Source organism: Lissotriton vulgaris, chromosome 10, assembly GCF_964263255.1.
Source record: "Lissotriton vulgaris chromosome 10, aLisVul1.2, whole genome shotgun sequence".
Lineage (NCBI taxonomy): Eukaryota > Metazoa > Chordata > Amphibia > Caudata > Salamandridae > Lissotriton > Lissotriton vulgaris.
The window spans coordinates 667,350,011-667,375,899 of NC_141698.1; the positions used below are offsets into that span (position 1 = coordinate 667,350,011).

The 25,889-nt window shown below is 50.4% G+C and overlaps 1 protein-coding gene across 1 annotated transcript in view; it reads right to left on the reverse strand.

Moving 5' to 3' along the window:
* The window catches only part of NCAPG2 (non-SMC condensin II complex subunit G2), a 431,039-nt gene that overhangs the window by 59,415 nt on the left and 345,735 nt on the right, over positions 1 to 25,889 (reverse strand). The gene's annotated exons all lie outside the window — the stretch shown is intronic.

A 25,889-nucleotide genomic window follows, 5' to 3' on the forward strand; every position in this document is an offset into this window, starting at 1 on the left:
AGACACCTGCATAGGAACTGGAGCTGGATTGTGAGGAGAAGATGCCTCCAGGGGAAGTGGGTTACAGCAAAGTGGGATGCACCAGTTAATTGAAAAGGAGGTAATGGAGGTGGGCGACTCCATTCACCACTTGTCATGAGGCGGTGGGAGCTTGATAATGCTCGGTCGGGTACACCAATAGGTCACAACTAGGATATTTACTTTAGTTATGGCCATACATTCAAGTGCATTAGCCTGAATAAAATTAGCTCATAATTATCAACTGTGACCCAACAAGAAAACCTTGCCCCGTTGTGGATGCATGGCGTGGGTGCTCACGTGTTCATGATCCTGGGTTAGAAGTGTACTTCTCATTGAAGCTTAGAAGTGCATGCACTTGAGACACCATAGAAGTCGCAAAATTAAGCAGTAGGGGTTGCTTACAAGTCCTGACAAAAAGGTCTTTACTGAACTGGCCAGATAGCAGTGGTTCTTGAAGGTGCAAACAAACAAAGTAGCAAATGTTTCTGCAAAGCACACGTATCACCAAAGGGTATCAAGGTGCTGAATAACAGATGTTTATTGGTACTCAACTCAATGGTACTCATTTTATTGACTTCTGATGGATGAAAGGCTGAGTGGACCCGCCGGGATTTGCACCTGGGACAGGCCCCAACAGTGGACGCATTAGTCCATTGAGCAACCAAACCAGGACCATTAGAGACATTTGGAACACGTTTTGGCCTATTCGCATGCAAGACATGCAATAGCCCCTCACTGTTAAGAAGATATGAGTACATGTGGAAGGAGGGACCTTGTAGGCAAGGCTGGAGCACAATGGAATAAGTGCCCTTCGGAAATTAGAAAGGAAAAACATAAAACATAAAAAATAAACAAGCATTTACAATGCAATAGATCTTGCATTATTAAAGTTTGAGCTATTGGCATTGTAAATGGCAATGCCTTTAATTCATTTGTTTTTAAAACCTGCAATCGGTGCATAAACACGCACTTTGAACATATAGTCCTTGCTTACGATGAGCAAGGCTGGCAGTAAAAGAGACTGCCAGCCTTGCTTCTCATAAGCATGGACTTTAAATTAAAGACTGTAAATTAAAGGCACAGGCCCTGTATAGTCCCTGGGGAGTAAGTAGTGATGCCTCCTCCACTTCTGACATCACACTGCCCCACCCTGTGATGCGAGGGGGTCAGTGGGAGTCAGAGCTGGATTTACTAGCACTCTCCGATTCATTCCCCTAGGTGCTATGACGTCAGATCAAAGTGTTAGGGACCATAATCCCTGGGGGCCTCAATGATCATTATGAACTCCTTTGCTTCCTGCAATCACTTAACAGCGAATCTATAATTAGATTGTAAGGGACTTGCATCTTTGATACTTTTTATATTTCACACCTTTTTCTCGCTCTCTTATACTTATTTTTATTTTCATTTTTACTGTCATTTTTACTGTCATTTCATTAATTTTTTTATTATATATTATTGGATACCTTTTATTTGCTGTAGTTTAATTGTTTGGTTACATCTCCTTTGATATCGAGCTTGGTTGTGTTTTGTGTTCAGCCATAGTTGTCAGTAAAGTTTCCTTGCAGCTCTCCCTCCAGGGGAAGAGACAAGTCAGTTTTTTGTTTCCACATTCAGGTGTTGTAACTCTCTGGGAAACCATTTTCCATTTTGTCGTTTCACTTTTGAAATCACGTCATGTGGGGGATCTCCCGTGACTATAGTTTGTCTTCCGGGTCGAGCACATCAGTTGGATTACGAGGTGAGGCTCGCACTGAGATAGTTGCTTTAGAGCACAAGATTGCAGTTAAGGCTTGGTTTTTAACACGCTTGTCCTTGGTTGATTTACAGCGATTAGGCGGGACTCTGCCACATACTTGGGTAAGCAGACTACGTTCATGCCCCAAGGTAAGACGCTAATACTTAGTGTGGTATCTTGCGATACAGCCTACACAGAGAGATTTGGGAGGTTAGTGTGAACTTTTACACATTTCAGCTCGTGACTGAGTGGATGGAAAAAAAAGGGGGAATACTCTTGAAAAACGTGACTCGCATACTTGGTATGTAAATTAAATCTTGGAATTTGGTTCATTATGTGCCCGATTTCTATTGTACGACAGGGCTCTTCATTTGGAGCATTGTTATATTGTAGGCAAAACTTTCTTGAGACGTCAGAACAGGTACATCTTTTGGTGTAAGACCTCACGCATGTTGGCTTAGGGCATCACATGTTTTTGTGTGATTTTGAATGGACACCGTGGAGAATTTATCAACGGGGGCACATTTGGGTCTCTGTTCACACTGTTGAAAGTCTGCACTGGAGCGTGGTTTTAACGAGTCTCCTATGAGACTGCATTTCTATTTTTTTCACTCTTGTTGTGATCATTTTCCTATTTTTACTTACCCTGACTTACTTCATTACTCATGGTCTCTTCTTTCACCTGCAAGTCCTGAGCATGTTCACGATTGATATAGCATTAGGAAGCATACTTATTGTACATATACTGAACTGTTGTTGTTTTACGTTGTAGATTCGGACGCAATCTATCCTGAGGATTCAGAAATTTAAAATGTTAACAATGATTACATTTGCATAATTATCCCCTGATGAAGGGTTCATGATGAACCCGAAATGCATTGGGTGTTTCTTTGTGGAATTTATTTTTGGAATTGTTGAAATTCGCTGTTTATTTTGGAATTGTTGTTTCATCTTTAGAAACATTAGCTTCGGGATTGACCTTATACAGATAGAGTATGAAGCACTTTAACAGAAATTTATGTTATTTGAAAAATATAAAAGATACAACTGTGACTGTATGATTTGTGGTTTTATTGCATGACAGTTTAGTAAGAATTTCTTGGGCTAAATTTGTTTAAAAAAAATTAGGCTTTATTAGCCATTAGCTGTGCGCCACGCAGTCCTTGGTTTTCCAAGGACTCATTCTGATGACGTCAGAGAGGGCTGAGGTGTATGGGTTTGAGGATGAGCTCCATCAAGCATGCAGAAAGCACTCCATTGCCACTCATCAAAGCTTAATTTGGACCGGGGCTAGACTGCTACAGTGTAGGAACTTGTCCTAGGTGGCCTCAGTGTGTGTGCAGAGTCTCTGGGTGCTAGGGGAGAATGAGATTCTGGTATGTAATTATGCATGAGAGAAAGAGTGCAGATCTAGCGCTCTTCATCCAATACTGGGTCACAGTCAAATAGAAGCATTCTAGAATGTTATTTTGCTTGATTGTATCTGGTTCTGGTCCGAGGCCTTCTGTGACACTAATATTTTAAAGGATTCCCCCGGGGAAAATATCCAAAGAGGGGTCTTAGTCCAGCACGTCCCCTGCTTTTAATGTGTCTGGTTGGTTTTGAGGCCTCCTTTACTGAAGTGTCCATCCACTGAAAAAAAAAACAACCCAGGTCTCTCAGTCCTAGCCTGAGTGAGCACCAGTAAGGATTTCGGAAACCCCCTTTGTTGTACGATGCGTTGGTGTGTTCCGAGATGCAGGGTCTGTACCAGCATTCAACAATAGAGGAAACATGGAGTGGCATTTACAAGGAGAGAAAGGGGGGGGGGGGCGGGTCTGTCAACTCTATCCTGAGGCACATTTTTCACTGGAGGTCTCTGTATAGTTTCTCTGGACCCACCGCTCTTGAAAGAAGGGGTTAAATAACCACGATACACTCACTCCTCCATCACCCCCAATTGGTGTCCCTTGGACGGTTCCCCGGGCAGACCCTCCCAGTAATTACACGGGAATGTTCCAAGCTGCCAGAGCGGCGAGGTGAGGTCAGACAGGCTGAAGACAGTTTCTGCTTAGAGGGTCCTCTGTTTATGTTGACATTCTAGTCGGGGTAGTCTTATTAGGTACTGACCTTTACTCCTGTACATAAAAGTAAGGTACTTTTCAATTTTTAAAGTACTGACCCTTGAACCAATTATTCTCTTGACAGCCAGCTGTATTCGATTCTGCTTTAAATTTAGTTTTTCAGACATTTCTAAATGGTGTGGCTAGAAACAACAACACTTGCATTCTGAACGAAACAAAATCATATTTACTAGAAATCACAATGTTTCCCCAAGTGTAGGTTAGCAGACATGGATACGGATGGGAAGATGCATGAACCGCTGAGAGGGGCGCTCTAGTTATCTGTTGACTCACAGTGCAGTGAGATCTGTTCCAGGAAGTATAAAGTGAAGAAAAGGGGGAGGGTGAGATGTGTGTGCGTGTGCGCCTGTGTGTGCGTGCGTGTGCGCGCGTCCTGATCCATTGAGACTGTGAACAGCATGCCGAAATCGGAGAGCGTGTTCACGCGCGCGACCTGATCCGATTCCGGCATGCTGCGCATGCCCATCTCCTGTCTCCTTAAAAGAATAGCCGCTGACTATAGGTCTCGCGGCGAGACAGCGCTTCGCGCTGTAATAGCCAGGGCGAGACCTAAAAAAATAACACTATAAAAAAAAGATCTTGAAATGAAAAACAATGCAAAGCTTCCAGCAAGATGAGCCCAAGTAATGTACGGCCGTGGGTCTGTGCATGGCTAAATGTAAGTCATGATATCTACCTTTGCGCTATATGCCTGAATAAACCAGTCTCCTGCGAAAAGCTCGGGCTCCAATAACATACTATAGCCTGTAAGCCTAATTCAGATGCTATAGCTTTTAAAAGAGGGGAAATGGTCAGATAATTTTAGATTAAGTACAGTACTGAACCCTTCTCATTCACGTTTTTATACACAAAGAACAAGTTATTTACTTTCGGTAACGCTTTTTCTGGTGGATACAGTATCTTCCTGTGGATTTATCACCTTGTGAATATCCCCTGCGTCAGCAACATACTGAAATTCTTTTGTAGCTCCTCACGCCGACGACGTCACAGAAGCATGGCATCGCGCACGGCTCCGCTGACATCACTGAATCCATAATAGGACCCCGTCGGCACAATTACATCAGTTCCGCCCTTGTTTCCGTGCCCTCGAGGCACACGGACGGACCGACAACAGTATATATACACAGTGTACACAGTACAAAATAATCAAGGTAACACACACAGTGTGAAGACAATGCAGTAGAGCAAAAAGAAACAAGACATTGCCTTAAAAACAACATGCACAAAAGCAATAGCAACTATTATAGTATACAAGGGTGGACAACTGGGAGGCGGGTGGGTCAGTGAGGAATCCACAGGCAGATACTGTATTCACCAGAAAAAGCGTTACCGAAGGTAAGTAACTTGTTCTTCTGATGGATACATCTGCCAGTGGATTCCTCACCTTGTGAATAGATTCTCACAGCAGTCCCACTCTCGGAGGAGGGTGTACACCCTTTTATATCAAGAAGTCCTGAAGGACAGAACGAGCAAAGCGTTCTTCCCCCCTCACCTCTGCATCTAAACAATAATGCTTTGCGAAAGTGTGGAGGGAGGCCCAAGTTGCCGCCCTGCAAATGTCCTCCACAGGAACACCGCTAGACAAGGCAGATGTAGAGGACTTTGCCCTGGTAGAGTGAGCTTTCAAACCTTCTGGAGATTCCTTACCGGCCAGGGAGTAGCATATCTTGATACACAAGACAATCCATCTAGACAGCGTGCGATTGTGCACCGCTCCGCCTTTCCTGCAGCCAACGAAATCCACGAAGATTTGATCATCAATTCGGAACTCCCTGGTTCTGTCAAGGTAGACGCTCACCGCCCTCTTAGGGTCCAGACGGTGAAGTCTCTCCTCCTCCTTGGAGGGGTGAGGGGGAGGATAGAAGGAAGGGAAGGTAATGGACTGACCCAGATGGAAGTGAGTTACCACCTTAGGCAAAAAAGCAACCCTGGTCCTGAGTATCATTCTTTCAGCATGAATAGTCAAGAACTGGTGTTTCGAACTTAGAGCTTGAAGCTCACTTACCTTCCTTGCCAAGGTAATCGCAATCAGAAAGACCATTTTAAAAGAGAACAACCTCAAGGGACACCTATGCAAGGGCTCGAAAGGTGAACCCATTAAGAAAGTAAGGACAAGATTCAAGTCCCATTGAGGCACAATAAAAGGAGTGGGAGGAAATGTATTTGTAAGACCCTTTAAAAACCTTAAAACAACAGGTGACTTAAATAAGGACGGCTGGTTCGGCAGGCAAAGGAATGCCGACAAAGCCGAAAGATAACCTTTCACTGTCGCTACAGCAAATCCCCGACAAGCCAAAGAGAGTGCAAACTGAAGAATGTAGGACAAGCGAGCCTTCAAGGGGTCAATGGACTTCTCTCCGGACCATGAGACAAACTTTGACCACCTATAAGAATAGATAGACTTGGTGGAGTGCCGCCTGGCTGATAAAATAACATCCACCACGTCAGGTGGGAGAGAAAAAGATTTCAGGTTGCCCCATTTAATCTCCAGGCACGAAGGTGTAAGCTCTGAAGATGGGGGTGTAGAACCTGCCCCTGCGACTGCGAGAGAAGGTCTGCCCTGAGGGAGACGGAGCGGAGGGCACGAGGAGAGGTGGAGAAGATCTGTGTACCACACCCTTCTTGGACAATCCGGGGCGATCAATATGACTTGGGCCCGGTCTTGGCGAATCTTCCTCAGAAACCGAGGAATCAAGGGTATGGGAGGAAACGCATAAAGGAGTTGTGAGCCCCAACTCAACTAAAACGCGACCCCCAAAGCTTCCTGCATCTGATACTGGAGACCGGCAGAATGACGGGCAGTGAGCATTCTTGTGAGTGGCGAACAGGTCCACCTGAGGAGTTCTCCACGTCCGAAAGACGTGACGAACTACCTCCGGATGAAGCCTCCACTCGTGGTCGGCTGAGAACTGCCGACTGAGACCGTCTGCACGCACGGTCAGAACTTCGGCCAGGTGATTTGCCATCAGACAAATCTAATGGTCCTGAACCCAGGACCAGAGACGCAGAGCCTCTCTGCAGAGACAATGCAACCCCACTCCTCCCTGCTTGTTGACATACCACATCGTGGTAGTGTTGTCCGTTAGGACTGGAACCGACTGACCACGAAGGGAAGGGAGAAAGGCCTTGAGCGCAAAACATATCGCCCGTAATTCTAGAAGGTTGATGTGAAGCAACCTTTCCTCTGGAGACCAAAGACCCTTGATCTCCATATCCCCCAGAGCACCCCACCCTAGGGTGGATGCATTCGTTATCACTGTGGCCTGTATCACAGCATAGCTGCAAAATCGGCCCTGTAACAAAATCGGCAGAAAACCGGCCCTGGCAAAGCACTGGGGGGGGGGGGGCTTACGGTCCTTGAATCTTTCCAAGGCCCGTCTGCCTTCTTGCCAAACAGACCCGAACCATCAAAAGGAAGATCTATCAAAGTCGCCTGCACATCAGGAGAAAACTCAGATGTCTTCAGCCAAGCAGCTCTCCTGGTGGCAACGGATGATTCCATGATCCTTGCCACGGAGTCAGCCGTGTCCAAACCGCTCTGAATGACCTGGCGAGTGGCAGCCTGTGTATCCGCTAGAACCTCACTGAAGTTCTGCCTGTCCTCTTCAGGTATCTTTGGTACCAACTGCTTTGCGGAGTCCATAAGTGCGTGAATATAACGCCCCAGAAGGCATGTCGCATTCGTAGATTTTAAGGCCATGCTGGCTGATGAGAACACCTTTTTTGCCGATTGGTCCAATCTCTTGGACTCCCTATCACTTGGTACCTGAGGGAAGGCTCTGGTAGGCTTCTTGGAGCAGGCTGCCTAAACTACCAGACTCTCAGGAGATGGAGGAGATGACAAAAAGTCCAGATCTCCAGGAGCAACCCTATACCTTCTCGCTACAGCCTTCGATACCGCAAGAGACGAAAAGGTCTTACGCCACACTTTCATTACCGGCTCTGTAATAGCATCATTAAATGGCAACATTGGTTCTACAACTGAAGAGGGAGAATGAAGCACCTCTGTTAATATATTAGATTTAAACTCTGCAGTAGGCAAACTTCAAATCCAAGAGCTCAGCCGCCTTTTTAATGACCGTGTGATACGGTGCAACATCTTTCAATGGGACATCAGGAGTCGAAGAAAGCGCCCACTCCGGAGATAACTCCAGGACACTTGCCTCTTTAGGCTCTTCTAACAAGTCCTCAGACTCCGGCAGTCCCCCCTCCTCCATCTCCTCTGCTCGATACCTTTGTTCCTCCAGTAGCCTTTGAGCTTCCCGCCTAGACCTCATCCTCGCAATCGGCGTAGATGGAGCCACAACCGACTCCGACCGAGCCGGTGCCGGCATCGTGCTCCGATCCGGAGGTACCGCCTGGAAAGTACAAAGTTGTCAGAATTGGAGCCGGTGAAGATGGTATCTGCGCCGAAGACCTCGGAGCCGGGAAATGCCAGGACTGCGTTGCCGGCATAAAAGGCATGAACGGTGCCTGTGCTTAAGTCTGCGGAACACCCAGAGTATAGGCCATTAGACCCATGGGACCAGATGATGCTCCAGAGGGGTTCATGGCTCTCGAAAAGATCCCGTACATCGCATTTAAATAATGCGTCGGGTCTTGACCCGGGCACGGAAAGGGTGGGTATGGTCCCAGACACTGACCCTGTTGTGGCACAATCTGAGTCGGGCCACCCGGACCCGAGGGAGGATCCATCGGAGTCGAAGACCCTTCAGGCAGTGGAGCCTCCTCCTCCTCCAGAGATGGAGTGTGTCGGCGCCGGGGAAGGATTTGAAGCTGGAGCCGGGGAATGCTCCGGAGAAGCCACAGGAGAAGGCTCACCTTGCGACTCCGGATTCGATGCAACAGACGAAGGAGAGACCTAGTCCTTCCGATGTAGATGTTTTGGAGACTTCGACTTCGGATCAGACACTCTTCCAGAGTGACTCTGCGACCCATGCTTCTTCTTCTTGTGCTTCTTCCTAGATCGAGAAGCATGACCCTTAGACGACCTGGAAGCGGACCTCGACTTCGAGTGGGACCTCGAACGCCTCCTACCTCTCTTTTCCTTCAATTTCTCAATGAGCAGCTTCGCCTCTCTCTCTTGCAGCGCCTTCGGGTTCATCGTATTACAGCTGGAGCATCCTTGGACGTCGTGGTCAGATGACAAGCACCAATCGCAATCCTCATGCGGATCCGTTATCGGCATTAACTTTCCGCATGCTCCACAGGGCTTGAACCCAGATTTCCTCGATGACCTATCGACAGGAAACAAGATTTAACACGAAACAAATATCAGTAACAAAGTTTGTAGTCAGCCTTTCCTCGTCTTCCACGAGCCCACGGTCACGGCGACGCCGTCGCTCGTCCACGAGGTCGGCCTCAAAGTCACCCCTGTCAGGACCGGCGCAGAAAAGAAAAGAAGGAGAGTGGTAGAATCTCTGGGCTCGGAGTACACTCAGACCTTTTCGCCTTCACGGCCTAGGACGCCTACCCCTCCTCTGCGTAATCCTACGCCTCCACTGCCTCCTCCTCCTCATAACCCTCCTCCTCCTCCACCGAGGTCTCTTTTTTTTGCCTCATCTCCCGACACCGCCTACGGGGCCTCCACGTCCTAGGCTCCCGCATCCTCCACAGCTCCCTCCTTTACGGCCAGTGGATAAACTGAGGCGAGGAGGTTGAGATCTCGCTCCAGACGGAGGGTCAGATCCAGAAGTGACCGTCGCTCTTCCACACGGTCCAGACAGCGCCACAGGAGGGACAGGTCTAGGTCCCGCCACACGGACGATTCACCCACATTGTCGGACTCCACTCGGACGAGGGTGTCTCCAGTAGAAAACATTGTCTCCTTGAGCTCTTCCTCACCCCTGCCTCTACAAAATCAGCACCTTCCAGGCTGCAAAAGAAATACAGGGCCCCGGGCTCAGACCCGGCGTTCCTTCGCTCCGACCCTGTACCGGAATCGGTGATTGTGACTGTGGCAAGAAAACAGCACGCCACCGCCCCGTCGTCGACAGTGCCTCCTGACAAGGAGAGCCGCTTGATGGACTCAGCCGGCAGGAAGGTCTGCAGTACGGCCCTGCAGCAGTTCCTGGAACACCTGCCCAGGGATAGAAGGGATGATTTACAAGAGATCATTAATAAGAGGATGATGGTCTCCAACCAGGTGATAAGCTCCGCTGCGGATTCCTCGCTCTTGGCAGCCCACGGGTACTGCCATGGGATCAACCTGCGGCGCCATGCATGGCTGCGTCTGACGTCACTGAAGCAAGAGGCGCAGCAGAGGGTCGCCAACCTACCGTTTTCAGGGGCGACCCTGTTCGGCAAGCATGCGGAGGAGCCGAAGGAACAGAGGAAGACCTCCCGCCGTTCCAGAGGCGTTACGGTGCGCAGGGCAGAGGGCAAGGTCAGCAGGCTGGACAGCAACCGCAGCAGCAGCAGCAGTACCAATGGCGGCCGTTCCAAAAGCGGCAGAGGTGGTCAACAGCCCTCCGCCGCGAACTAGGGCCCAGCCGGGTCTAGGCCCTGAGGTGCTACTTCCCCCCTGTCCGTTACCCGCTCCGGTGGGGGGGAAGCATACAAAATTACTTGACAGAGTGGAGAAAAATTACTCAGGACAAGTGGGTGCTGAATATTGTTTGCAATGGATACAGTCTTCATTTTCTCAGCCCGCCTCCAGCGATTCCACCCGTGTGCTCGCAGTTCCAACTATGCGAGCTCCAGGCGGAGGCCAATACCCTGTTAAGAAAAAGGGCGATAGAAGACGTCCCTCTGTTTCAAAGGGGAAAGAGTCTTTACTCACGCTTCTTTCTGGCACGCAAGAAAGACAAGAACGAGTTCAGGCCCATTCTGGATTTGCAACAAGCAAACAAATGGATTCGCAGGGAGAAGTTTTGCATGCTGTCTTTGCACCAGATTTACCCTCAGCTGCAAAGGGGAGACTGGCTTTGCGCGATAGATCTGCAGGATGCATACTTCCATGTGCCCATTGCAGGGAAACACCGGAAGTTCCTGCCCTTCCAAGTAGGCACCAATCACTATCAATACACCCTACTCCCGTTTGAACTTAAGTCTGCGCCCATGACTTTTTCAAAGTGCATGGCAGTGGTGGCGGCACACCTGAGAAAGAACAAGGTGTTTGTTTACCCTTACCTGGACGATTGGTTGATCAAAGCCTCCACCTTCCAGGAAGCGCAATTGCACTTGTTGAACCAGCTGAGGTTGCACATAAACATGTCAAAGTCTGTCCCGATTCCTGTCCAGTGCCCAGTACTTGGGAGCCTCCATCAATATGCTGTCAGCAAGCGTGTCTCCTTCGGAGGAGAGACGCTTATCGCTCCTTCGCAAGGCTCAGGCTCTCATGGCTGTTCCATCTACAACAGTGAGGACAGTGTCTTCTCTACTGGGGTCGATTGCCTCTTGTATCCTCCTCACTCCACATGCACGCCTTCACATAAGGCCGCTGCAGGAATGTCTGGAGGATCAGTGGGACCAGAGGCGAGGGAGCTGGGACGACAGGATACAACTGTCTCTGCACACTCAGCAGTCCCTGAGAAGTTGGTGTTCAGCAGAGAACCTCCTTAAGGGGGTTCCGTTCCACAAGGACATTCCCACTCAGACTATCGTGACCGATGCTTCTCTCCACGGCTGGAGAGCACATTCCGGACAGTTACAGATCCAAGGGACGTGGTCCCCGACGGAGTCCACGTACCACATCAATTTCCTGGAACTCAGAGCCGTTCACTTGGCGATGAAGGCCTTTCATCCGTTCTTCCAGAACAACTCTCTGCTTCTACAGACGGACAATACGACCACAATGTTTTACCTCAACAAGCAGGGGGGCTCGAGATCGCGCACACTGCCACAGGAAGCGCAGGCGATCTGGCATTGGCTACTAGCCAGAGGACTGACAATAAAAGCTACCCATCTGCCAGGTGTGCAGAATGCTCAGGCGGACGCACTCAGCAGACTGATCCAGGAAAACCACAAGTGGGCCATAAATGACAAAGTGCTTGAAGAAGTCTTCGCCAGGTGGGGCCCTCCAGCCGTGGATCTGTTCGCCACCGCCGACAACAGAAAATGCAGAGACTTGGCATCCAGGTATTACCAGCAGGGGACTCTGGGGAATGCGTTATGGATCAACTGGTCGAACAGCTTCCTGTACGCTTTTCCGCCCATTCCCCTGATTCCGGCGGTGCTCATCAAGCGGTCCCAGTCCAGGGCGCGGATGATCCTCATTGCCCCGGAATGGCCAAGACAGTGGTGGTTCACAGACCTGCTTCACCGGTCTCTCCTTCCTCACATAGGGCTGCCGTGCCGGCCGGACCTTCTCACGAAGTTCGGGGGGCAGATGGTGCACCCCAACCTCTCGTCTTTGAGTTTGGCGGCATGGCTCCTGAGATAGTGCAATATGGCCATTTGAATCTTCCTGAAGATTGTATTGACATACTGAGGGAGGCTAAGTGTCCTTCCACTAGGACTTCCTATGCTTACAAGTGGAAGAGGTTCTGCATCTGGTGAACATCCAAGAACTATGATCTGACGACATCCATGGAAGAAGTCATCCTTCCATACCTTTTGTATATGGCGCAGTCTGGCCTTAATTTCCATTCTATTAAGGTTCATCTCGCTGCGCTGACTGCCTACAGGAAATGCCCTTCACAGACATCCTTCTTCCAGATTCCTGTGATAAAGGATTTTTTGGAATGAATGAATGAAGCTCGACCTCGACTTCTTCGAATGGGACTTCGAAGTTTTTCTTTCTTTATCGGCCTTCAGCTTAGCCACAAGAAGTTTAGACTCCCTTTCTCGCAGGGCCTTTGGATTAATTTTTTGACACGTCGAACACCCATCCACGTCGTGGTCGGAGCTCAAGCACCAAATACAGTCCTGGTGCGGGTCCGTAACTGACATCATTTTTCCACATTCCCTGCAGGGCTTAAAACCCGTCTTCTTTGTCGACATAATAACGAACAAAGTGACAAGAGAACTGGAAATAACGAAGAAATACAGCTACAGAGTAACCCGAAGCTACAGAGTATCCCAAAAACCGTTAGCATCGACAACGTGGAAAAAAGGGAACTGATGTCATCACGCCGGCGTGGGCCTATTGTAGGCGTCGGTGACGTCAGCGGAGTCGCGAGCGGAGCCGTGTCTCTGTGACGTCCTATCCACGTTGGCGCAAGGCTAGGAAAAGAATTTCCGAATGTTGCTGACGCAAGGGGGATATTCACAAGGTGAGGAATCCACACGGCAGATGTATCTATCAGAAAAAGGATTTTTTGGAATGAATGAATGAATGAACAGGGATTTGTAATGCGCAACTTAGCCCAAGGGCATCAAGGCGCAGACGACAGACAAACACATAGTCTCATAGTACCCAATCCAGAGATTACTGATAGGCCTTAGTAAAAAGTTTTGAGATGTCTGTGAAAGATCACCAGTGAAGATTGGCTGGTCAGTTCTGAGGGGAGGGAATTCCATAGCTTGGGAACCAAGGTAGAAAAGGCTCTACCACCCCACTTAGCTCTAGAAAATTTGATTTGGGGACAGAGAGCATGTTCTTAGAGGCAGAGCGGAGTGTTCTACTGGGAGTATAGGCACAGACAAGGGACCTGATGCCTTCCGAGCCAGAGCCATAGACGGCCCTATGGGCAAAACGGAGGAGTTTGAAGGCGATCCTAGAGTGGACAGGAAGACAGTGGAGATTCTTCCTAGCCTGAGTTACTGAGGCAAGCCTCGGGAGGTTCACAACCATCCGGACTGTAGCATTTTGTACCATCTGGAGACGATGGACAGAGCTCTTATTAATGCCACTGTACAGGGCATTGCAGTAATCCAGCCTTGAATAAACCAAGGCAACTGTAGCTTGTTTCCGGGCAGCCGGGGACAAATAGGAAGCAATCTTTCTTAGCGTCCTGATGATGCCACAGCAGGTGGATACAGTCCTATTGACCTGAAGGTCAAAGGAGAGTGCAGATTCTATCAGGACTCCAAGGTTCCTAGCAGAGGAGACCGGGCGGGGGCATTCACCAAGGGAGGCCGGCCACCAGTCGTCAGACCAGATCTTCTGATTTCCACCAAAAATCAGGACCTCCGTCTTTTCCCCATTCAGTTTTAAAAGGTTCCGAATCATCCATTGGGATACTGCCTCCATGCATGATCTGAACTGGAGGGCTGAATCGTTGACCGATTGAGTGATAGAGACCATAATCTGAGTGTCGTCGGCGTACGACAGCACCTAAAATCCAAAGGATCTCACCACTTTGGCAAGTGGGGTCACGTAGATGTTAAATAGTAGGGGACTTAACGAAGAACCCTGCACATTGCACTGACTGGGAAGGAGAAAGAAAGTTGCCCATCTTGACTCTCTGTTCTCTTTGATGGAGAAAGGAAGCCAATAGACTAAGAGCGGAACCTCCAACACCAATCCCCTTGAGCCTAGAAATCAGGACTGAAGGGGACAGGGTGTCGAAGGCTGCGGTAAGATAGAGCAGAGACAGAAAAATAATGTGGCCCCTGTCGACCTTGGAGCGGATGTTGTTAATCACAACAGTAAGGGCAGACTCCGTGCTGTGAGCATTCCGAAAGCCATTTTGAGAGACATCCAACAGATTTGAGCTCTCTAGAAAGGAGGAGAGATGGCAGTTAAGATAAGCCTCAAGGATCTTGGCCGGCGCTGGTAAAAGGGAGATGGGACAAATTTTTTTTTAAACTCCCGGATCCAAAGAAGTCTTCTTAATAAGAGGTTTAACGACTGCTAATAATGGAGGAAGAACCACCTCCCTGCAGGCCTTCAGAATTTGGTGTTATCAAGGAGGCGATTTAATTCTCCCAAAGTCAGCTGAGGGAAGACAGAAAGACCCAACTTCGAGATCCCATCCTGGGGAGGAAAGGAAGGGAGGAGAGACAGTGCGGGGTTAACATCAAGTTCAGAGTTAAGAATTTCAAGTGACTTCTAAATATCAGTAATTTTTTAATGGAAAAAGCTTGCGATATTATCGCAGAGCTTCTGGGTCTCAACAATGGAATCAACCGTTTTGGGCACGGTAAGAGAGTCAATGATTTTAAAAAGATCTCTGGAAGATTTTAATGAGGCAGTCAGGTTGGTGTAATAAGTCTTTTTTCCCTCAACTATTTCCCTCTTATATTCCCTTTACAAAAGTTTATGTTGGGTTTTTCCGGAGGGATCGGGATGGGCATGCCAGTGTCTCTCCTTTTGTCTACATTTCTGCCATAACAGCCTGAGACAGTCAGAGTACCAAGGCATAGAAGGACTCTTTCGGGCGGAATAGTGCTGTTTGGCGGGAGCGAAGATGTCCATCGCACTGAAAGGGCATTAGACAGGCCTAATGCTGACGCGTTGGGGTCAGACATTGGGAGAGAGCTAAATTCATCCATAAACGGAGTAAGGGTATCACTGTTGATCTCCCTATAGTTCCTTCTCAATTCCCATTGCTTACAATTGGAATAATCGGGGGTGGTAGAATTGGTTTTGAGCTCAAAGGACACCGCCGAATGGTCTGACCAGGCTAAGGGAAAAGACATGCCAATCGTCAGTCTTGTGTCATTAGAGAAGACGCCATCCAGCGTGTGACCAGCTAGATGGGTAGGACCTTCTACCAGTTGCATCAGGCCACATGAGACCAGGCCTTCTACTAGAGACGACGTATCTCTAGGGCATGCGTCTTCTAGGTGAAAATTAAAATCACCAGGAAGGGTGAAATTTGGTCTATTGATGAAAGGCTCTAAAAGTTTCGACCGATCTTGGGAAAATGTAGCTCTAGGACCAGGAGGTCTATAACACAGAATACTAGAGAAAGAGGATGTGGGGGTAAAATTTATCGAAAAGTACATTGCCTCAAAAGTGTCAGAGGAAGAGGAGAGGGGTTCAGTGCGGCAGTTAAAGGAATCCCTAAACAGAATTCCTAATCCACCGCCCCTGCGGCCAGTTCTGTCCAACCTAATCAGGGCATAGCCCTTGGGGATAGCGTCAACCAGATCGGGGCCTGAGGTGTCAGATCCCCAGGTTTCAGTAATAAAAACCCAGGGGGGTTCCCTTAGCGAAACAAAATCACTAAATGCAACGTTATTTTTAACCATCGATCTGGCATTAATGAGGAATTCCACCTTATTTATAGGATTTTCAATAGGCTTAACTGTACCAGCACAAACCCGACCTTTCTTTGATGGCCGAGTCTTGATGTGTCTTAGATCGCGACTGCAGCAGTGTATGTTAGAAATGTCATCGGGAGATAAAGTATGATGGCATAGTTTAAGGGGTGGCTTCAAGGAGAGCAAGGTAGAAAAAGTATACAACTCACTATGCGCTTGAGGAGAGTAACGGGACCCAGCCCGTCTGGCTCTAGGCGCCTTCCAGGACAGGCTTGAAGAAAGTGTTTCCTCATGTTCGGCTCCCTTCGCGGGAGCTGAACGTGGTGCTGTCCAGGCTGATGAAGGACCCTTTTGAACCCATTCATTAAGCCTTGCTGCAGCACCTGTCCTGGAAGGCGGCGTTCCTCGTGGCCATTACATCGGCCCGCAGAGTGAGTGAAATTCAGGCATTGTGTTGCCAGGAACCTTATACTGTATTTCATGCTGCTAAGGTTGTGATGCGTACTCACCCCAAGTTCCTTCCTAAGGTGATTTCTGATTTTCATGTTAACCAGACTATAACTTTACCTACGTTTTTTCAGAATCCTTCCACTCCAGCGGAAAGGTCTCTTCATTCCCTGGATGTCAGAAGGGTGTTAAAATGCTATCTGGATAAAACCAAGGATATTCATAGGTCAGACCAATTGTTTATCAACTATGGGTCGGTCAGGACTGGTCTTGCTGCCTCTAAACAGTCCATTTCTAGGTGGATGGTGTCCTGTATCCAGTTATGTTATCAAAAGGCTAATAAGACCTTAGGGGGTAAGCCTAAGGCTCATTCCACCAGGGGCAAAGCGGCTACAACAGCTTTGCTCCATAATGTTCCCATTACAGACATCTGCAGGGCTGCCACGTGGAAGTCGGTCCACACCTTTGCGAAGCATTACTGTCTGGACTCTGATGCCAGAGCAGATGCTCAGGTTGGGCAGGCTTCATTACGAAATCTGTTTGCACAGTAGTGGTGTTGTCTTTTTCCTCCACCGCCGGTTTGGTGTGGGGTTGGGCTTGCCATTCTATTCACTAGATTATGACTATACACAGAGATCCCCTACTACAGAAGGAGTAGTTTCTGACCTGTAACTCCAGTTCTGTAGTAGGGGTATCTCTGCTATAGTCATAAGTTCCCGCCCTCCTCCCCGGTGGAGAAAATGATGAAGTACGGAATGCTACAGGTCTAGACTTAATACACCTCCAAAAAGAACTGAAAGTGGAGGGAGTTGCTGTGCATTCTGGGATACCGAGAGTTCTGGAAAGTTTCCTTAAAGGCACGGTATCCCTTTTTAAGCCACATAATGGCAGCCTATGGGGGGCTTGTCTGTCCATCCCTTCCTCTCTATCATTCCAAGGATTTTGTGATGGGGAAGTCTATGGGTGAAATTTGGCAGACTGTGTTGAATATGATATTGGTGGAATATACTTTGCATTTCTAGTTGAAGTACTGGGCAGTGCAGCCTTGCAGGTATAGGCTGCATTATTTGTCTTTAATTCTCTCTTAAGTGTCTATGCAGGACTGCACAGAAGACAGCTTAAGGGATTATTTTTGATTGCCCCGGGGTCCCCGCACATGAGCGGGACTATTCACTAGATTATGACTATAACAGAGATACCCCTACTACAGAACTGGAGTTACAGGTAAGAAACGACTCCATAGTGCAATATGGCATCTAAGTGGAGACTGGAGCAATGCTGCAAGATGCTAGACATCATTAGCCTCACTGATGCAGTTTTAGGTTCCCTATATACCTAGGGCTCATCCATCTTGCCTCAAAGTCTGGTGTACTCAAGAGCCTTAACAATCCCAGAGTACCTCTTGACGATAAGGACACTTCTGTGGTATGAGAGTTGGAAAGACAAGAAATACAAAATATAAAAGGGGCCATTTTATGCTTCAACACTACTAGGCACAACTATTAATTTGGCTTCTCTGTATGAATTAACTGGGTCCATTAGGTATCTGTGCAGTGCCAAAAGAGTGCATTACAACATGTATGGTGGATCCATCCTCAGGGCAAGAAAAATCAACTGTCACTGGTGATAGCGTTACGGCGCTACAACCACTGAAAACACACATGTTGGTCTCATTAGTAATAAACTGACTTCCACATATCCTGCCTTCAGTGAGGCTCTGTCAGCACAGAGAGGCTCATGGTATACAACAGGGTCTGAATTGTACCAAGTCCTGGGTGACTGTGATCAGTCTAAATGGTATTGTTGTAAATGAAACGACGATAATGTTAAGCATTCGCTGAAGACATGTTATCGTGTCTTCATTTACAGTTTTCCCGCTCATACTTGAAAATATGGCTGGACTCCATTTTTGTTTTCTGGCGTCCATCTTGTATGCTACACTTCGCCATGTGCTCGCCACGAGGCAAGTCCTACTTCCCTGACCATCACCCCTGGAGTTTGCCCAGCAACAGGCTATAAATAGTTCCAGCTTGCCTAGCGCATGCTCAGTATGTGTAACATCTGTTTCTGTTTAGAGGGGATTGGAATGTGCATTCGGTGGGCTTCATGAACCGTTAACTCCACCCATGTATCGATCATGTTCGAGAAATATCCATATATGGTTGTAAATCATGCTTTTGAGCTGTGACCGCCCACTTATGAGCCCCTTCTTTGTGTATAAAAAGGGACCGCATGTCTGAGTTCTTTGTGCTACCTTGTACAATACTGTAGAGTGTTGTGTGGGCTGTAGTACCACCTTTAAAGGTTTATTAATTTATGTTTTTGTATTTCCAGTTTACGTGCCAATTTCTTATGTAGTCTGAGGACTTTACGTACAGAAGGGCGAACCCTTTCGCACTCGCAGACCTTGCTGAGGCCTATACTCATCAATTGGCACCCGTCACGTGGGGCTCATCGACGACTCGTATGCTCGAAGGATTGGTCGTGACGAAGGATTGGAACCTTGCCGGGGACGTGATCACTGCCAGCGACGCCTTTAGTCCTGGCATCCCGAGGTATTCTTCCTTCCCTTCCGATCTGACCATCTGGGTGGCGCCGGTCATCGACTGAGACCTCTTCTGTCAGTTTGCCGCATAGTGGCTGTTTGGGCGAATTCGGAACTTGGCAGTTGGAATCTGGATGCTCTTGATTAGTAAGAATCGGTGTACGATACTTGCTCCGAGCCTTTGATAGTCTTGTTTGGCAAGGCAGTTTTACGCTTGCCCCGACTACTTTGTTTGTTTGGAATGACTAGTCATATTATTGGTACAGTGAATTTATATATGAGTTGCAACCCATATAGGCGGGCAATGTGGAGAGATTTCTCCTGATCTGGGAATTTGAGCGGCACAACGTTTTAAGTGCCATTGAATTAGAATATTGCATATTCTGCATTATTTCTAGACATGCCTGTTTTTAGCGCACTCCGTAAGTGGTGCTGCTGTTTTGGAAATGATCGGTTGGTACTTGAAGAATCACAGCTGGCTCCCCCAGAGGGGACGCCGAATAGGGACATGTATGTGAAATTTGGTCTTTCCCCCATAATGTTCAGCACGTTGTGGCGGAAATATACAACGAAGGATCCTGAGTTGCAATGGCCTATGTATGGATCGTTTGATTTGAAGAAAATTGAGTATGTGGAGCAGTGTCTGTGTAAGCGGCGAGTGAGACAAGATAGGTTTGAATGTATACGAATGTGGGTGAAAGAAGTGCGAGAGCGTGAGAAGCGGGAGCAAGCGCTGATTGAGAAGGAGCTGCGGAAGAGTGAACGTGAGAAAGCGCATGAAGTGAAAAAACGTGAAGCAAAGGACTTAGAAGAGAAACAGGAGAAAGAACGTTGGTTGCAAATATCTGGCCAGTACCCTGTTCGACAGCCTCTTTATCCTGTCCTTAATAAATCGGATGACGATTTTTCATTACTAGATCGCTCACCGCCCCCGTACGCTGGTCCGTCTGCCCCGAGAGGAGGAGATCAAGATTCTAGGCCGCCAGGGCAGAAGGTGGATACGCGGTCTATGTTATCGGCCGACCGTCTGGCTGATCTTCGTAAAACTGCTTATCGGGTCACCAAAGATACTATGCCCCTTGCCGATCTATTGCAAGAGCTTGAGGCATGGGAAGATAGGGAGAAACTATATTTTGTTGATTTTCTTTCTAATGAAGTAGTGTCAGGAAGAAAGGGCTAGCAGCCGATGAAGACGGTCGCAGCCTAACGAGGCTCCCGACCCTCTGCCCATAATCCGCCGTTAATCCTGTTCTAGACCCGGGATCCCGTGGAAATCGGGTCGATCCCGGAGACAATGCCCAGGTCTGTCCCGGGTAGGGTGGCGAGCCGAAGAGACTACCACAGAGGACGCAGTAGGGCGAGGAGCACCCGAGACGCCCGAGCGCAAGATGGCGGCATCCTGACTTGCGGCCGCCGGAGAACAGCAGCGAGCCCGCCCCTGAGGTCTCGCTGCTCGAGAGAGGGGAGAAGCGAAGCGCCGGACTGCCGGGGAGAGGCTGAGGCTGTCCAGTGTACCGGCGGACCCTGAGGTCAGTGCGAGGACCGGTCGCGGGAGGTGCCCTGGCGAGGCTCTGCCCCATCCGCGAGGCGCTCAATCTGGGCCCCGGCTTTGAGGCCCGCGACCCCAGTGGGTGCTGCCCGATCCCAGGCCCTGGCGGAGGGCCCATAAACGGCCGATACACGGCAGGCCTTGTCCTTGGGAGGCTCTTCAAGGGGTCCGGGCGTAGAAACTGCCCTGGTGCAGCCCCGCCCGGGAGGATTACTTTGGGACCCGGCTTCAAGGCCAGCGATCCTGATGGGCGGATGACTGTCCCTGGACCCGATTGAGCAGTGGTGCTGTATCTGTGAGGGGCCCGGAGGAGTATTGGGCCCGGCCGCGGCACCGTCGCATTAGACCCGTGTGGCACCGGAGCAGAGAGCCGAGGCCGGGAGAGGGCGGTGCGCCCGCTACGGATTCACGTGCTCTAAAATTTATACCACTGCTTCGGGGCCTGGTTGTTCTCTCTTCAAGGTGGGGGCAGCTCCGGCCCACCAACGCTGCTGCACAGTGAGGAGGGCCTGAGGGGGAGCTGAGTGGGGAGAGTAGAGACGGAGCCTGCCTCACGGACCCCAGTGCGGACCCCCAGCACCTGGCTCTCGAAGAGACAGAAGGGCCCCGAGTGACCCCAGGGCAGTGTCCCCACTACTAGTGCCCGATTCGATCCCCACAAAACTGTTCCGACGGGCCGGTGCACCGCTGGACGACCGGCTCGCGGCAAAGCCACTGTTGCAGGGGACGTCGTCGCCACCCGACCGGCCTTGGGAGCCCGGACCCGCACCGAAGGTGCAAGATGGGGAAACCTAGGGGACCCAAAGGGGATGGGAGCCCAGCCACGGAAACGCCGAAAGACTCCTCACAACCTCCCAGGGAGCTACAACTGATGCAGGACCAGATACTGGACGCCATTGCTGCCACGAAGGAGGCACTGCATCTCGATATTGGACAGGTGGCGACGGGGCTAGGGCTTCTGCGAGCGGACCACGCGAAGCTGACGGACAGGGTCAAGGATGTGGAAGACACCCTAAAGGATGTCGTGTCGGCACATAAATCAATGGAGGGACGGCTCACGGAAGCGATGGAGCGGATACAAGCCCTGGAGAGGAGAGCAGAGGATGCTGAAAACCGCAGTCGGCGGAACAACGTGCGTCTGGTGGGTCTTCCAGAAAAAAAGAGGGTACGGACATAGTGGGCTACCTGGCCGAATGGCTAAAGACTGTGGTTGCCCCGGAGGGCCTGTCTCCCTTCTTCACCCTGGAACGGGCGCACCGCGTGCCTTCCCGGCCCCCGCGTCTGGGTCTACCGCCACGCCCAGTGGTCATCAAACTGCTCCACTACAAGGACAGGGACTGGCTCCTACAGCGGGCCAGAGATGCAGGCCCAATTCAAGTGGACAATAGCAAAGTTACGCTATTCCCGGACTACACGTTTGAGACCCAAAAACAGCGTGCCTCCTTCCTCTCTATCAAAAAGGAACTGCGCACAGAGGGGTTGCAGTACTCGCTGCTGTTCCCGGCCAAACTTCGAGTGATAGTGGACGAAAAGGCACTGTTTTTTGAAACATCGGCGGAGGCATGGGCCTGGTGGGACACCTACAAAGCAGGAACGGATGGGGCTCGATTTAGGGCTGAGGAGGAACGCCAGAACCACACAGTCAGACGATCGCGAAGGCTCCGTGGGCGCAACCGGGGGTCCAGAAAGCAGACGACCTCGCAAACGGAAGACGAACGGAGAGCAGCGCTGCAGGCAGTGAAAGAGGTGTCGGGAACGGCGCCAGTCCAATTGGCGAGGGAATCAGCCTCGGAAGCCCTGGCCACGGGCTCAGACACTGACTTCTCGGGGCTGGATGGTGCCAGGGGCCCGAAGGTCATGCCTCAGACTTCAGGGGAAATCATCGAGGCCTGACAGCTGTCCGCGATCTCTGAGGAGCGAGAACCTGAAGGCGACGCCTCAACGAACACTGGGACAGACCACTGTGAGACTTTTGTTTTATGAGTCGCATTGAGTACTGTGGGGCGGGGGGGTATGGGGACAGGGCTTGAAAGGTTCAGTAGCCAGCTCACGTACCACAGGGCCCATAAGGCCTCCGTGGTGTTTACTACGGACTACAAGATTTAGTGAGCACGTTAGCTCTCCAGTTTGGATGGGAGCAACTACTTTGCAGTTGGGTTCTGTTCTGGGGGAGGGGGGACCTGGAGATGTTGGGGTGACTCGAGGTGTGGTTTGGGGAGGGGGGAGATGGGGGGGGGGGGGAGTTGGGGGCGGGAGGGGGCGGGATGGTGTCTGGTGTCCGGATGCGCACTGTTATTGACTTAAATTGAACAAGTTGGGGCGATGGCTAATATGGGTTCGCTGAAATGTGTGTCCTGGAATGTGCGGGGACTGAACTCAATGACGAGGAGGCACAAGATACATTCCCAGCTTGTCCGCAGAGGGGTTCACATTGCCTTTCTGCAAGAGACCCATCTAACTAAAAAAAGAGGGTGCCGCACTACAGAGGAGATGGAGGGATCACCTGTTCCACACCACATACTCAGCGTTTGCCAGGGGAACACTAATTTGGATCCGGGCGGGGGTTCCTTTCCAGGTCACTAGGCACACTGTGGACCCAGACGGGAGATATGTAGCAGTCGAGGGTCTGCTCAGGGGTCGCCAGATAGTACTTTGCAGCGCCTATGCACCGAACGTAGAGCAGGCATCATACTTCACTAGGCTGTCCAAGCTGTTAGCCTCTTATTTAACTGGACCAGTGCTGATGGGGGGGGACTTCAACTCTATAGAGGACACTACCTTGGATAGGTCACACCCGCCACTGCATGCATCCCCAGTTCACAGACTAGCAAGACACAGATCAACCTGGCAGGGGAAGTGGGACCTGACGGACGCATGGCGCGTCCAACACCCAACTGGGAGGGATTATTCCTTCTACTCGGGTATACACGACCTCCACGTCTGCATAGACGCTTTCCTGTGTTCCCAGTCGGTATTACCGTTGGTTGCCCGGACTGAGTACCTGGCACGCACGATCTCGGACCACAACCCCTTACTCCTCACGCTGGCTTGGATGAACGAAGTTTCGCCGATCCCGACATGGCGGCTTCGCCCAGACACGTTGGACGACCCGCCGTTCAGCGGAGCGTTGGAAGGTAGGATCTCCCAATACTTTGCGGAGAACGAGGGGACTGCCTCCTCCAGGGCTGTGGAATGGGACGCGCTCAAGGTCGTGGTGAGGGGGCACTGTATAGGGAAATTTGCGGGTGCACGGCGGACGCTGGTGGATGATTTGGACAAGGCCGAGCGGGCCCTGAGAGAAGCAGAGAAACAACGGCCCAACCACCCCGAATTGCAGGACAGGGTATGCGCAACGCGAGAGGCAGTGGCGGTGGAGGTGGAGCGCCTTCGTAGTTTTGATTATAAGACATACTTAACTAAGGCACTCGCTGAGGGAGATAAGACAGGGACACTCCTGGCCTGGTTGGCTAATCCCAGTAGGGGCGCTACCCCGATACTGTCCCTGACAGGTGCGGATGGCGCTACATACAACACCCAGCCGGACATATTGCATTGCTTTAGAGCGTATTACGAACGGCTGTATAGGGGGGCCCGGTGGATCGGGCCGGGATGATGGAAGCCTTGTTGTCTGAGGTCCAGTTACCACGCCTAGAGCAGGAACAAGCTGAAGCCCTCGGGGGCCCGATTGACTTGGCGGAAATTAGAGGGGCCATAAAGAGAATGGCGCGCAATAAAACACCGGGAATAGACGGACTGCCCGTTGAGTTTTATGGTAAATATATAGATATCCTAGCCCCACGACTCCAAATAATATATAACGAAGCAAAGGAGATAGGGGAGTTGCCCCACTCGATGCGCGAGGCGATCATGATTCCCTTATTAAAACCAAGTAGAGACAGCTCTGATCCGGCGTCATACCGACCGTTGTCGATGCGGACGACGGATTATTAAATTTTGAGTACTATACTGGCCACTAGGCTAGTGGCCCACATGCAGGATCTGATCCACAAGGACCAGTCGGGCTTCATACCCACCAGAAACACGTCACACAACATTCGCAGGTTGCTGAGGCTAGTGGCGGACCCCCCGCCGTTCGCCAGAGCCCCTATGGTAATGGCGATTGACATAGAGAAGGCCTTCAACAGCCTGGAATGGAGTTACTTGTACAGGGTGATGCAAAGTTTTGGCATCGGTGACGGCTATGTGCGGTGGACGAAGGTGCTATATGCATCGGCGGGCGCTAGGGTAAGGGTGGGAGCGTTGATATCGGATCGATATGAAGTGCATAGGGGTACTAGACAAGGGTGTGCGCTCTCTCCCCTGTTATTTGCCCTCGCGATGGAACCATTAGCGGCACTGGCTAGGAAAGGTGACTCTTACCAGGGGCTGGAGGTTGGCGGGACTCACCACCATATATCGTTGTACGCGGACGACCTCCTACTGTTCTTGGACAATGCCGAAGAGGCAGTAGAGGGGGCGGAGGACCTACTAGCGCGATTCGGGGATGTCTCGGGCCTAAAAGTGAATTGGGCGAAGACTTGCCTCTTCCCTCTCCGGAAGGCGGAGCGGTGCCCCTTGGCCCGTCCCGAGCTCCGCTGGGAGTCGAACTGTCTACCCTATCTGGGGGTGCATATCTACCATGAGTCCGCAGACCTACTGGATGGCAATATAGGCCGCTGTATCCGAACGTTGCAGGGTAACATGACCTTTTGGGCCACCCTCCCTTTGTCCATGACAGGCCGGGCATCTCTGCTTAAAATGATTGCCCTGCCACGATTGTTGTACTTCTTTAGGACCCTTCTGGTGTGGATACAAGGAAGCGTCTTTAGACGCCTAAAGTCCCAAGTGGTGTCCTTTCTGTGGGGAACTGGCAGGCGGAGAATAGCTTTGGCGACCCTGACCCGCCCGAAGAATGAGGGTGGACTCGCGGTCCCTGATTTCGAGCTCTATTATTTGGCTGCCCAGCTGCAATTTTTCACGCAGGAAGTGGCAAGGGTATACCGGGGTCCGGAGCAAGAGAGGGACATTGGCACCCCCCGCCATGTGCTGGCGTATATTACCCTGCAACAGAAGCTAGCACTCAGAGGGCTATCCCAGGAAGAACGGTCGCTGAGACTATGCTGGAACCGCATGCAAAGGCGAGCTGGTCCTGGACACCCGTACGCGCCCGAAATCCCGCTGGGTATGCTCACAGCGTTACCACATGGCAGCGACTGGTCGAACCTCCAAGGTTGGGAGGAGGCTGGCCTGCAGATGGTGGGAGACCTCTATACTGGCGGGGTGCTCACGCCGTACCAGACCTTACAGGAGCAATACGACCTCCCGAGAGGGGACTACTTACTGCACGCGGCCGTGGTACGGGTGATCCAAGCG